This window comes from Crassostrea angulata, chromosome 2, assembly GCF_025612915.1.
Source record: "Crassostrea angulata isolate pt1a10 chromosome 2, ASM2561291v2, whole genome shotgun sequence".
In the NCBI taxonomy this organism is placed as follows: domain Eukaryota; kingdom Metazoa; phylum Mollusca; class Bivalvia; order Ostreida; family Ostreidae; genus Magallana; species Magallana angulata.
In genome coordinates this window covers 3269551-3282521 of record NC_069112.1, presented here as the reverse complement: position 1 = coordinate 3282521, position 12971 = coordinate 3269551, and the positions used below count along the sequence as shown (strand labels likewise).

Genomic DNA, 12971 nt, shown 5'->3' with positions numbered 1-12971 from the left:
GGTGTTACCAATGATAGATGATATGGTGTTACAAATGATAGATATGCAATACTTATATACAATATAAAGACTGATATATCTTACTTATTCTTTGATATGTATATGTATTTGTACTATCCATGTACTGCAGATGCTGTACCGGTATTCAAGTCGTGTTTTTATGTTGACTTAGAAATATGCTTTATCAGCACAGTTTGAGTGAAAATTAACCAGATTTCTTCCCCTGTTTTGTTGCTGTTTTCACGCTTTCAAGATTTCACGCTTGATTTTAGTCAGAGTTTTAATTGATAATTTCATGAGAAAAACCTTGATTTGATTTCTGTGTTTGATGCCAGGCTTCCACTAACCGAGTAAATCCGCGAGTATTTGGTGTGTACCACGCTAGTCCTACACATATACCCAGTGCTGCGTATTGAACTGTTTTATGTTTGTATTTTGTATTAGTCGTGTTTAGTTTTTGATAAAAGCGATATATATTTTATTCTGTTTAATATTATGATTATTGTATAATTATTATGATGACGACTGTGTAATTTTCTACATTCTCTATCGTAGACAATATTTGTAGTAAACTTTTGTTTTCTATATAGAATTGGTATACTGTACATGTATGTATACAGACCATATATAACATGGCCTCCCCCTCACTAGGGGTACACTACAGACCATATATAACATGCCCCCCCCCCCTCACCAGGTGTACACTACAGACCATATATAACATGGCCTCCCCCTCACCAGGTGTACACTACAGACCGTATATAACATGGCCTCCCCCTCACCAGGGGTACACTACAGACCATATATAACATGCCCCCCCCCCTCACCAGGTGTACACTACAGACCATATATAACATGCCCCCCCCCCCCCTCACCAGGTGTACACTACAGACCATATATAACATGCCCCCCCCCCCCCTCACCAGGTGTACACTACAGACCATATATAACATGGCCCCCCCTCACCAGGTGTACACTACAGATCATATATAACATGGCCTCCCCCTCACCAGGGGTACACTACAGACCATATATAACATGGCCTCCCCCTCACCAGGGGTACACTACAGACCATATATAACATGGCCTCCCCCTCACCAGGGGTACACTACAGACCATATATAACATGGCCTCCCCCTCACCAGGTGTACACTACAGACCATATATAACATGGCCTCCCCCCTCACCAGGGGTACACTACAGACCATATATAACATGGCCTCCCCCTCACCAGGGGTACACTACAGACCATATATAACATGGCCTCCCCCTCACCAGGGGTACACTACAGACCATATATAACATGGCCTCCCCCTCACCAGGGGTACACTACAGACCATATATAACATGCCCCCCCCCCCTCACTAGGGGTACACTACAGACCATATATAACATGGCCTCCCCCTCACCATTAATCAATATCACCAGGGGTACACTACAGACCATATATAACATGCCCCCCCCCCCTCACCAGGTGTACACTACAGACCATATATAACATGGCCTCCCCCTCACCAGGGGTACACTACAGACCATATATAACATGGCCTCCCCCTCACCAGGGGTACACTACAGACCATATATAACATGGCCTCCCCCTCACCAGGGGTACACTACAGACCATATATAACATGCCCCCCCCATCACCAGGGGTACACTACAGACCATATATAACATGGCCTCCCCCTCACCAGGGGTACACTACAGACCATATATAACATGCCCCCCCCCCCCTCACTAGGGGTACACTACAGACCATATATAACATGGCCTCCCCCTCACCATTAATCAATATCACCAGGGGTACACTACAGACCATATATAACATGCCCCCCCCCCCTCACCAGGTGTACACTACAGACCATATATAACATGGCCTCCCCCTCACCAGGGGTACACTATAGACCATATATAACATGGCCTCCCCCTCACCAGGGGTACACTACAGATCATATATAACATGGCCACCCCCTCACCAGGTGTACACTACAGACCATATATAACATGGCCTCCCCCTCACCAGGTGTACACTACAGACCATATATAACATGGCCTCCCCCTCACCAGGGGTACACTACAGATCATATATAACATGGCCACCCCCTCACCAGGTGTACACTACAGACCATATATAACATGGCCTCCCCCTCACCAGGGGTACACTACAGACCATATATAACATGGCCTCCCCCTCACCAGGGGTACACTACAGATCATATATAACATGGCTACCCCTTCACCAGGTGTACACTACAGACCATATATAACATGGCCTCCCCCTCACCAGGGGTACACTACAGACCATATATAACATGGCCTCCCCCTCACCAGGGGTACACTACAGATCCTGTTTGACTCCTGTATAACAAACCATTAAACCATACAACTACAGCATGTTCTGTACCCAGAGTTATCTCTCTTGTTTTATTCAACCAATTCAAACATCATCTTATAGAATTTGAATTATCCGAGAAGAACATCATATAGTCTATGAACTCGTATTTCATTATCAAAATGTGTGTTATAGACTAGCATTATGGATTTATCAATATAATGTCATTAACAGATTATTTTGAAACAACCCATAATTTATTTAGTCAAAGACTATAGAAATTATTTAATTTTGTATCAACAAAATCGTACATTTTTTAATTGCAAATTTTCCATAAATAAAATAACGACGAAAAATGATGCTGAGATGTAGACAATTAATATATTCACTCCGGCCTTAGCTAACGATAGCGATAATGAAAATATTCAGTCTGACCTTGGTTACAGCGGATGATAATATATTCACTGACCTACGTCACAGTTACGATTATTAATATATTCACTCTGACCTTAGCTAACAATGATGATTATTAAAAATAATATATTCACTCTGACCATAGCTAACAGTGACGATTATTAATATATTCACTCTGACCGTAGGTAACAGTGATGATTATTAATATATTCACTCTGACCTTAGCTTACAGTGACGATTATTAATATATTCACTCTGACCGTAGCTAACAGTGACTGTTATTAATATATTCACTCTGACCTTAGCTAACAGTGACGGTTATTAATATATTCACTCTGACCTTAGCTTACAGTGACGATTTATAATATAGTCACGCTGACCATACCTAACAATGATGATTATTAATATATTCACTCTGGCCTGTGACCTCTGCAGTGTGCATGTGTCGGCTTACTATACCATGTATATTACGTACTTTATTTTTCCATGTATTAATGGATGTGTGTGATAGTCACATTAAATTTGCATATCAAGAGTTACTGATCATGACGCTTACAAATATGAAGTTTTAATAACAGGTTCAAATAAATTTATGTACAAGACTTTGTTGTTTTGTTGTTTACTTATTTCAAGGAAAAGTGGGTGGATCCAGAATATTCCCCCGGGGAGTGGGAGGGGGTAAGGGATAATTGTTTTGACAGTGGGGGTCAAAGGCATAGATAAGAATTTTAAAATTACCAAGGAGGGGGGTTGTTCCAGGTCAAAATGTGACCCTGATTGATTTTTGGGGACAAATGTTAGCAATATCAAGAGTGTTTAGATCCATGGATGACGTCTATTTGTCACTCATAAGATAAAACTCTGACAATCAGTTAACTTAGAGTATCTAATGTTGTCACTAAAGAAATGCATATAGCTACTCCATATGGTCACATGTCCAGAGCTTTAAGTTCACGGAATGACCCATGGTCATCGGTTCACCGTTTTCAATCCATCTCGCTTTTGATCTTATCTGTGTTCCTTTTATTTTTTCATCATAAAGTAAATTTAATCTAGCTTCGAGTGATTTTAGTTCAGCGTAGTTAAATTGTTCAGTCGGACCCGTTTCTAGTGCGTCAATTTTCCTTTCAATTAATTTTATATTATCACGTATAGACTTACATTTGTTTTTTGCAAAATATATGGAGAAATCTTTAACCTTTCGTTTTAAGAGCTGTAAGTTCACGGAAAGACCCAGGGTCATCAGTTCACTGGGTCATCTTGTCAATGACACGTATTACTTGATACTGATAGAATCACGACCTTTATTTATTTTAAAGGAGCCGACACACTCCTTAATTAACACATGTCTCATCACAAAGATAAAAAAAAGCCACCACTGTTTTTGGCAAACTTCAATTCCTAATCCATTTGGAGGGGGGGGGGGGGGGGGGTTAAGGATTTTCATATAAAAAGGACTTCTTTTTAGGGGTTACTTTCCGACCAATACATCGTGTATCGTGTATTTTAAAGGAATCTGTAAACAATGAAAGCGTTAATCTGAGAGAGAGAATGGTGTATATGTTTCAACAATTGACAAACGTCAAACAGTCATTAAACATCCTGACATTTTTGATGCAGAGCTCTTTTCGAGATATATCTAAATCCAAAAGATACTGTTAATCAGCTAATAAATAAATAAAATAAAAAAAATAAATTAATTCGGAAAAAATTGATAAAGAGTTTTGATTGCAAAGCGTATCAGAATGCTTATACATTTGGGTGTAAAACGGTATTAGCCAATTCTTTTTTTCTTCATTTTTTTCGGAGGGGGGGGGGGGGGGCTTTCAAACATTCACTTATTTCTTTGGGGGGAGGGGGGGGGGGGCTTTCATACATTCTGTCATTTTGGGGGGGAGGAGGGGGAGCTTTTCATACATTCTCTCATTTCTTTTTTTTGGGGGGGGGGGAGGCTTTCACACATTCTCTCATTTCTTTGGGGGATGAGGGGGAAGCTCTCATACATTCTCTCATTTCTTTTTGGGTCACTGCGGAGATCCTCACTTTGAGAACTTTTAACGACGCAGGTGTCACAGAAAACAACCCATTGGTCGGCAGTAATTATAATGAAAGCATGAAGTGTTTTACGTGTGTGTAAACATAAACTCACACAGAGACAAGGTTAAGGTATCGATAAATAATTGAACAGTAAATTATATCATAAACACAAAAAAACACACAAACAATATCCCTCTGTCCTGTTGAAAGAGGGCCAGGCAAATACACAAACAATATCCCTCTGTCTTGTTGAAAGAGGGCCATGCAAATACACAAACAATACACCGCTTGCATGTCTAAATCAGAACGGTAGAAGGAAACCAAGAACTTTTTTTCCATACTGTACTTCATGTAATCTGTCCTGTTGAAAGAGGGCCATGCAATTACACAAACAACCTATACGATAGAATCAATCCAAGAATTATTTTCCATTCTGTAGTTCATGTAATCCAGTTTGGTAAAGAAACTGAATATTTTAAAATATAAAAAGGAGTTTTCCCTGCTGTTGGCATTTTAACTGTTTAGAAAAATGATGTGAAGATTTAAAATGTGAAAAATTCAGAAAATTTCAGTCCAGGATTATGAATAATATTCAGTTTCCTGTGCGAACAGAATTCAGTGCTTCCAGTTTTTGTGATATTTCTTTTGATTGTCTGCGCAAGAGTTGGATATTCCACTGAAGTGAATTTTCAGCCATATTGTAATTTATCACAATACAATGTACCACCGTCCTTTCTTGAATCATCGTATTCCTACAAGTGTGGTGGTGTTAATGTTGACACTTACACTTGTTATCCGGGGACTTCTCAATGCCTGGAGAGGGTGTGTCATACCATCAGTGAATGGGACGGACTGTTGCGTCATTCGTCTTTTACGTCTACAGACTTTGACGTCATTAACAGTCTTAACAGAAGGCGGTCTTCCTGCATATGTTGGTACTGTAAAACTTAAAAATACTTCATACTCTCAAAAGAATAACATTTTAGTCTGTTCTCCAGTAGATTAAATAGCAAAAACCACATTGTGTATATATAAATACATGCATACTAGTAAATTGTTGTATCAGAACTTCACAATATTTGTGGGTTTTTTCAATATTAAAGACTTTAAATTTGTATAATGATTTAAATATATCAAATGATGAGTTTTTGGTATTCTTTTGTTCAAAATATTCAGTTAAAAGTCTTCAAACAATCTTTTTTTCTGAATGTTCAAATTATAGGGGAGAATAATGCCATAGCATTTTTCCATTTACACGTGAACACGCCCATGTAGAAAAACATGTATAATTTTAATCAGAACATATGTATTTGTTTGATTTATAAACAAAACCTAACAAATAAAAATCAAAAGTTGTCATAATGCGTATTTTTATTGTAATGATCAAAAAGTCAGGCGGTGGTAAAATATGCTTATTTGCAGAAACCTAACTTGAGGCCTGACAGGAATGTTTGACAGGAATCCGGTACTCTCAGTACTTTGATGACAGTGCAATTTTGTTTTTCAGCTTTACATCAACTGGATGACAGTTTTGTCACAGAAGGTCAAATTACGTAAGTCTTCGATGACTATTATATAGGTCGTCTCTTCAGAAACCAGTAAAATAATAAATTTTTAAAACGATGACTATATATTTTGAACATGATGTACTTTTATACATATTGAATCCAAAGTGTTCAATATCGATCATCATACAACTCAATAAATGTAATTAAATGTCATAACGTTTCATTCCGTTATTTTGTGTTCTTGTCTCGCCAGGTCCGGCTCCGTACAGGTGTTAGCTATGGGAGGAATTTTCGGGATTATCATCATAGCCATCACGTGCTTCATGGTCTATGTGTTATGTCGTCATACGTGACGCAACATGAAACATATGACTAACCATTTATCTTTAACCTCTACTGTAACCATAGTCATTGAAATTCTTGAATCAACAGTTGAAGTTAAGATGACCTGTAAAATAGTAGATGGTTTTTATGTGTGTAAGGCATACAAATTGGTGTCATTGTAATAAAAAGAATAAAATAAATACGCAATCTTTTCTTTTTCTTTTCAGACATCGGACTCTTAATAATTTTAAAGTAGTGAATTAAAGAGGCGACATGTGCGAATCTAATGGGGGTCCGGACCCCTACCTTGGAAAGCTATATATATGTATTTAATTCATTGAAAATCCTCCTTGAAAACACAATCATCCATCGGAACCCCACCGCATGAACTTTCTAGAAATATTTAGATATTTTACCTTACCATGCAAACGGAAACTTCTGCTCTGTATCACTGAAGATGTTATACGTGCTTCTTGCGAAGCCTTGCTATGATTATAAAATGATACTGTTGTTTACTTATTTTCAATATAAAGTTGAAAATTAATATTTTCTTCAATAAAAAAAGTACTGCCACACACACCCAACTCTCTCTCTCTCTCTCTCTCTCTCTCTCTCTCTCTCTCTCTGTGATAATAATTTGCACCCTTATTTTTGATTTGATTCTAACTATCTTTCACCTTATTTTTAAAGCTCTTAAAAAACTTTAATTTGGGGGGCAAAAAATGCATAAAACCACATATAGTTCTTTGAAATGAATTAATAAAACAAAGCAATACAGTGAAACTGACCAATTAATTCACTTGAGTTGTTCTAGCAAACATTTCTGCAAAATATGTAGAAATACAGGATTGCTTTAGAAGTCATCCGTGATCTCAAACCAATTTTCACCCCCTCCCCCCCCCCCCCCCCCCCCCCCGTTTAAAAAAATACATTAAGTAATATAAAGATGAAATTAAGTAATAATGAAAAGTAAGTTGACCGATCAGTACACTAAAAACTAAATATTCGAACTGTTTTTTTGTATTTTTTGAAAACCGGTATATTCATTATCTGGAAACGACTTGGGGCCGAAATTGCTGGGTGGCGAAACGTCTAAGCATCGCTGTGACGTATGTCGAACAGACGAGAGACAGATTTGCATATTTGGGAAGAGGAAAGGAAGGTTTATTTCTATCCGTTTAGATAATTGTTTCCCGTGAAACAAAAGGTTTGTTATATCATATATTCTACAATGTAGTCTACTTCTTCAATATATCATGCCAGTGACAATTTAGGTGAGATAAAACGCGATATTTTTAAAAATCAACTACGTATATTAAAAAAAAAATGGCTGACCCGAAAACAAACTTTCAAAATCGTGTCCTTCATGTATATGTAAAGTGTTGAAGAAAAAACTGTTGTAACTTAGTTCAGGTAAGGGAGGAGGGGGTAAATTCTTTCAATCCAACAGCTCAATGTACCAGTGACAAAACAAGTCGTTTGTTCAGACACAGAACCCCCCTCCCCCTTTTAAAAAAAATTGTTTACGTCGAGTATAGGCTATATACGTTTAATAAGTAATATAAAGATGAAATCAATTTATAATGGAAACTAAGTTGACCGATTAATACATTAAAAATTAAACATTGGAATAGCTTTTTTTTTCTTCGTTTTTTTCGGTTATAAAAAAATAAGTAACATTAGAATAGCTTTTTTGTGTGTGTGTGGGGGGGGGGTGGCATTTGTCTAAAAAAATAAGTAACACTTTGTTTTTCTGTTGAAAGACCAAAAGTTTTACATTTATCAATGTCTTATTTGCTTACCTGAATTTGAAATAAAAATGTATAGTTATTGCCACTTAAACATTTGTTACATGTAAGAATATCTATAGGGTGATTTCACCGGCCATGCATCGGACACGGGTACTACTAAACAGAGAACTCAGGGATTTATCTAGCTATTTTATTTTACTACCCTTTTTATATTTAAAGGGGAAAATTTGAGTCGTAGGTTCGATTTGAGCACCAGAGGTACGATAAAGGTCCGGGGCATGCCCCCCCAAGAAAATTTTTTAAATAAATGGAGCAAAATCCTGCATTCTGAGAGCTTCTGAAGTTCATTTCTATACATTTATGAAGACCAAAAAACCTACCCTTTTTAGGCAAAAAAAAAAAAGATTAAACCAAAAAACCCCCATATATATATTATATAGATCACTGTTTCCTGTCCCCATATGAAATAAATTAAGGTAGGTAGGTAGGAATTTTTTTTTTTTAATTTTAACACTCGGGAAGAGGAAAAAGTATATATATGTGCATTTGGGGTATTAGTCTAACCCTTTGACCCACTTAATTACCACCGTTATGTAGAGGATCTGTTAATTTTAAAGATAATTCTTTACAAAAGGTTTTGTAGTAATTTTAACTTTTATTGCTGATTTATTTACTAATAAAATGTGATCAGCTAAGGCCTAACAAAAAAAATGGTTTGTTTCCGCTTTCATGCTGAAAAAAAGTAGGGTCGGTCGGAAATTTATTTTTTTTTCAAATATTTTTTTTTCCCTTTAATATTGCAGTATCCATACATCCCGGTTAGATACTGACACTGCTGAATGGTATAAAATGAGAAATACTTTTAATATCATTCCTGACTATTAAGCTGGTCTTAAGAAAACACAAAAATGATATTATATGTTCACGATTGTGGTCAAATTCTACAGTATATTTCTGTTTTAATTATTTACAATATGCTTTAGGAATACACTGCTGAATGTTATAAAATGAGAAATACTTTTAATATCATTCCTGACTATTAAGCTGGTCTTAAGAAAACACAAAAATGATATTATATGTTCACAATTGTGGTCAAATTCTACAGTATATTTCTGTTTTAATTATTTACAATATGCTTTAGGAATACATTTTTAATGATCAAATGAAATTTAAGAGTCATTCGTTAACGGTAAAAAGCAAGATAATTTTTTCTTTACAATGATAATAACGTACGTAAGTTGTTATATCTATAACAACAGAATATGATCATTGAAATGTGATAGCTTAATATATATTATGTTGTGTTTTTACGTGCATTATTATTATACCAATGGCTTGAGGTAACCTGTATATATAGAAACAATGTCTAAATGACATTAGATCAGGATCGGAGTTTGACGATCACGCCGACTAGATTTCCTTCGGGAATTTGTCTTTAATTAGTTTAAAATCAACTTTAATGAGTTTATGTATGTAGTATAACATGTTACTGAACAGATACGTGCATAATACCGAGCGCAGCGAGAGGCGGGCGAAGCCCGCCTCGCGAAGCGAGGATTAATGGTAACACGTATATATAAGAAAATCAGTGAAAAATGAAAGTTTAATCAGGGGTACTAAGGCCAAAAAAAATTTCTTCCAGCCCTGGGCGCCGCCATCTTGGCAGCCATTTTGTTTTTAAAAAGTTAGTTCGATCATTGATTGATCAGAACTTATCGATGTTTGTTGCCCCTAAACTCGATTAAATAAGTTCCACTGTTTCAATAGAAGGTAATTCGAATTAAAAGAAATTAAAAAGGAAACCAGATAATTTTCAATAGTGCTTCAATCAAAAAACACGACATGTTCTATGTTAGTCTTATCAAATTATCAGATGGAAAATCAAAACATTAAGGTCAAGGAACTGATCTTTTAGATATACCGAATAAAGTATTCAATTTTATTACAGCGGCATTCATATGAATTAAATTGATAAACAATGAAAGAAGAAATAAAAAATAGTTCGGAATAACGTTACTCTCTTCGGCTATTTCCGAAGACAAAACTTGAATGTTTTACGTCTGAAATATGACGTCACAATGTAGACTGAGCACGCGACGTTTAGTACAACTTTGGCTAATGATTTGAGTAGGCAACCAGGCGGATCCTACTGTGTGCGTTTCAAATAAATTTTATTCTACAAAAATCAAACTGCACTGTGGTAAATCTGCGCTCGGTCCAACGGTCACACCGTTTACATATTAAAGCATTTATTAGCCCTTTTAAATGAAAAAATCCCAGAGTTCTCTAGGATTCTCTAGAGTTCTTTAGAGTTCTCTGTTTAGTAGAACCGATCGGACACCTTTGGATTTTTCCCTTTGTTCATGCATCAAATACCGTCCAAATATAAATAAAACTTGTTTTAAAAGTTACAGGTTTTCCCCTTGCTTAATTACTGGAGAAAAAATTGTTAAAAATGTAGAAAATAAAGCAAATTAATGAAGTGTTGAACTATTTCACCATGGATCGGACAGTATTTACCAAGCATCGGACAGCTATACTAGTGCAGTAGGGATTAAAAATAACAACATTTTCTGGTTTTAATGCAAAAATACAAAGGTTCGGAAATATTAATATTTCTTATAATGTAAATCCTCAAATCTACATATAGGAATTTAGACTAGTGCTTCTGTTTAACGGAATATTTGTCATAAGGGGTATTTTATCGTGCCAGCTCCTACAGGAATTTTGGACTAAAAAGGGTGTGTCCGTAAAACTCGATTTTTAAGTGGTTTGAGGAAAATGTTTGTGTCGATGATTTTTTAAATTTTTATTTTACTTCACATTTAAAGTATATTACAAGGAATGGACACATAATCTCCATATTACATGTATTAGAAGAAATCATGCAGTGAAAACTGTCCAATGCATGGTTAATTTGTGTCCGATCCATGGTGAAATGAACATATGGTGCAATAATGACCTTGACATTAATTGTTCAAATTTTTTGGACTTATTTTAATCAAATTTTGTTTCAAAACTTACTTCTTTCTAATTATTTTACGCAGAGATTGCATTTTCACTAATTCACAATCAAACGCACAACATTCAAATAATGCTTAAGTGTAAAATCTTCGTAACTAAATTTTCAATAATGGCGTATTTGATGTCATTTAGCGATGCCTATATTGCTATTTCTTTGACAATGTGACTGTCAAATTGTTAATAATGATAAAGTTCATTTGTTCTAATTCAGGAATATACGAAACAACACATGAGCGCATGCACATTTATTTGAATATTTAAAAACAAAGTTGTTCGATCCAAGGTATGTGTCCGATGCATGGTTAAATCACCCTACTTATAGATGAAGACATTTTGTCAATAAACTAAAATATGCCTGCACCAGAGTAACTGCTTACACCTTGGTATTTCAACAAGTGTGATATGATGTCCATCAACTATAATTGAATTTTACTTGATAAGTAATTATTGTAAAATTAATTAATTAAAAACCTACTTTCATTTTCAATATTTTAAAACTAGTCCAAAATAGCAAAAATGAGGGTAAGGTGGTGCACATGCACGCTTTGGCGGATCCAGGTCAGTGGGAGTTTGTATCAAAATATATACTAGCAATGAAGTAATATTGAATGATTATGTAAAGAGTGATTGTGAATATATTTACTGGGAACTTACTTGGAGTATAGATTCTGATAGAAGGTAATACTTGATATTTATAGTTGCAAACATGTTTCCATATATGAACCTGCAGAATAGCGAAAGGGTTCAATAATGTGTGAACTTTTTCATGACATCACAATGATAAAGGCACGTGCTTATCGTTTCACAGTTGCATTACTAGCATACACTAGCGTCTTTTAATTTCATACATTTTAATACAGGAAAGATTGGTAGCAAACCTTATACATTAATTTGTAAACAATGAACAGATTGTGTTCTACATCTATATGAATAAATCATGTGTACATAAAATAGGGAGGTTGAAAGGTGACTGGGCGATGAATGTTCACAAAAAATTGTTTTGTTTTTGTTAGAGCGTTTTCCTATACTACAAATAATACACATCAATAGTGATCATTAATAGAATGATGAACATGGTATGATTGATGTTTTAATAAACTAATTTGATTTAATACATTAATATATTTGAATATATAATACTGAGGAGGGGGTGCAGTGGTTTAAACAAATAATCGACATCATTCTATTTTGATAAGAGAAAATTTGTAGGATTACAAAATTAAATGAATTGGCCTACTATGTACTTTAATAAAAAATCATATATTTATGCATACATATAATATTCTTTAGATTGACTTGTGAACCTAAACATCATTTTTGTTCAGTCGACTACTTGAGTAACAGAAAGGCATACACCAGCGTTTTATTCAGAGCACTTTATATGTTGTATGCATGTATGTAAACCAAACCGGAATAGATTGTGGGACGTCTAAATAATTAATTTTCTTGGTTTTCAATACAAAAGAGTTCTACATCATGTCAGCCTCCTGTAAATACAATTTCTCTAACTTCAAACGTGCATTATAGCTTGATTATGTAGTTTCTTTTCAAAACAGCATGACTACGTGTGATAATTTAAAT

At 35.4% G+C, this 12971-nt stretch overlaps 1 long non-coding RNA gene across 1 annotated transcript; it reads left to right on the top strand.

The window, feature by feature from the left end:
* The first annotated feature begins 911 nt into the window (after window positions 1-911).
* Window positions 912-3348, top strand: LOC128171470 (uncharacterized). The gene is made up of 2 exons (XR_008242089.1): window positions 912-969; window positions 2332-3348. It is a non-coding gene; the product is annotated as an uncharacterized LOC128171470 (long non-coding RNA).
* Window positions 3349-12971: the final 9623 nt, after the last annotated feature.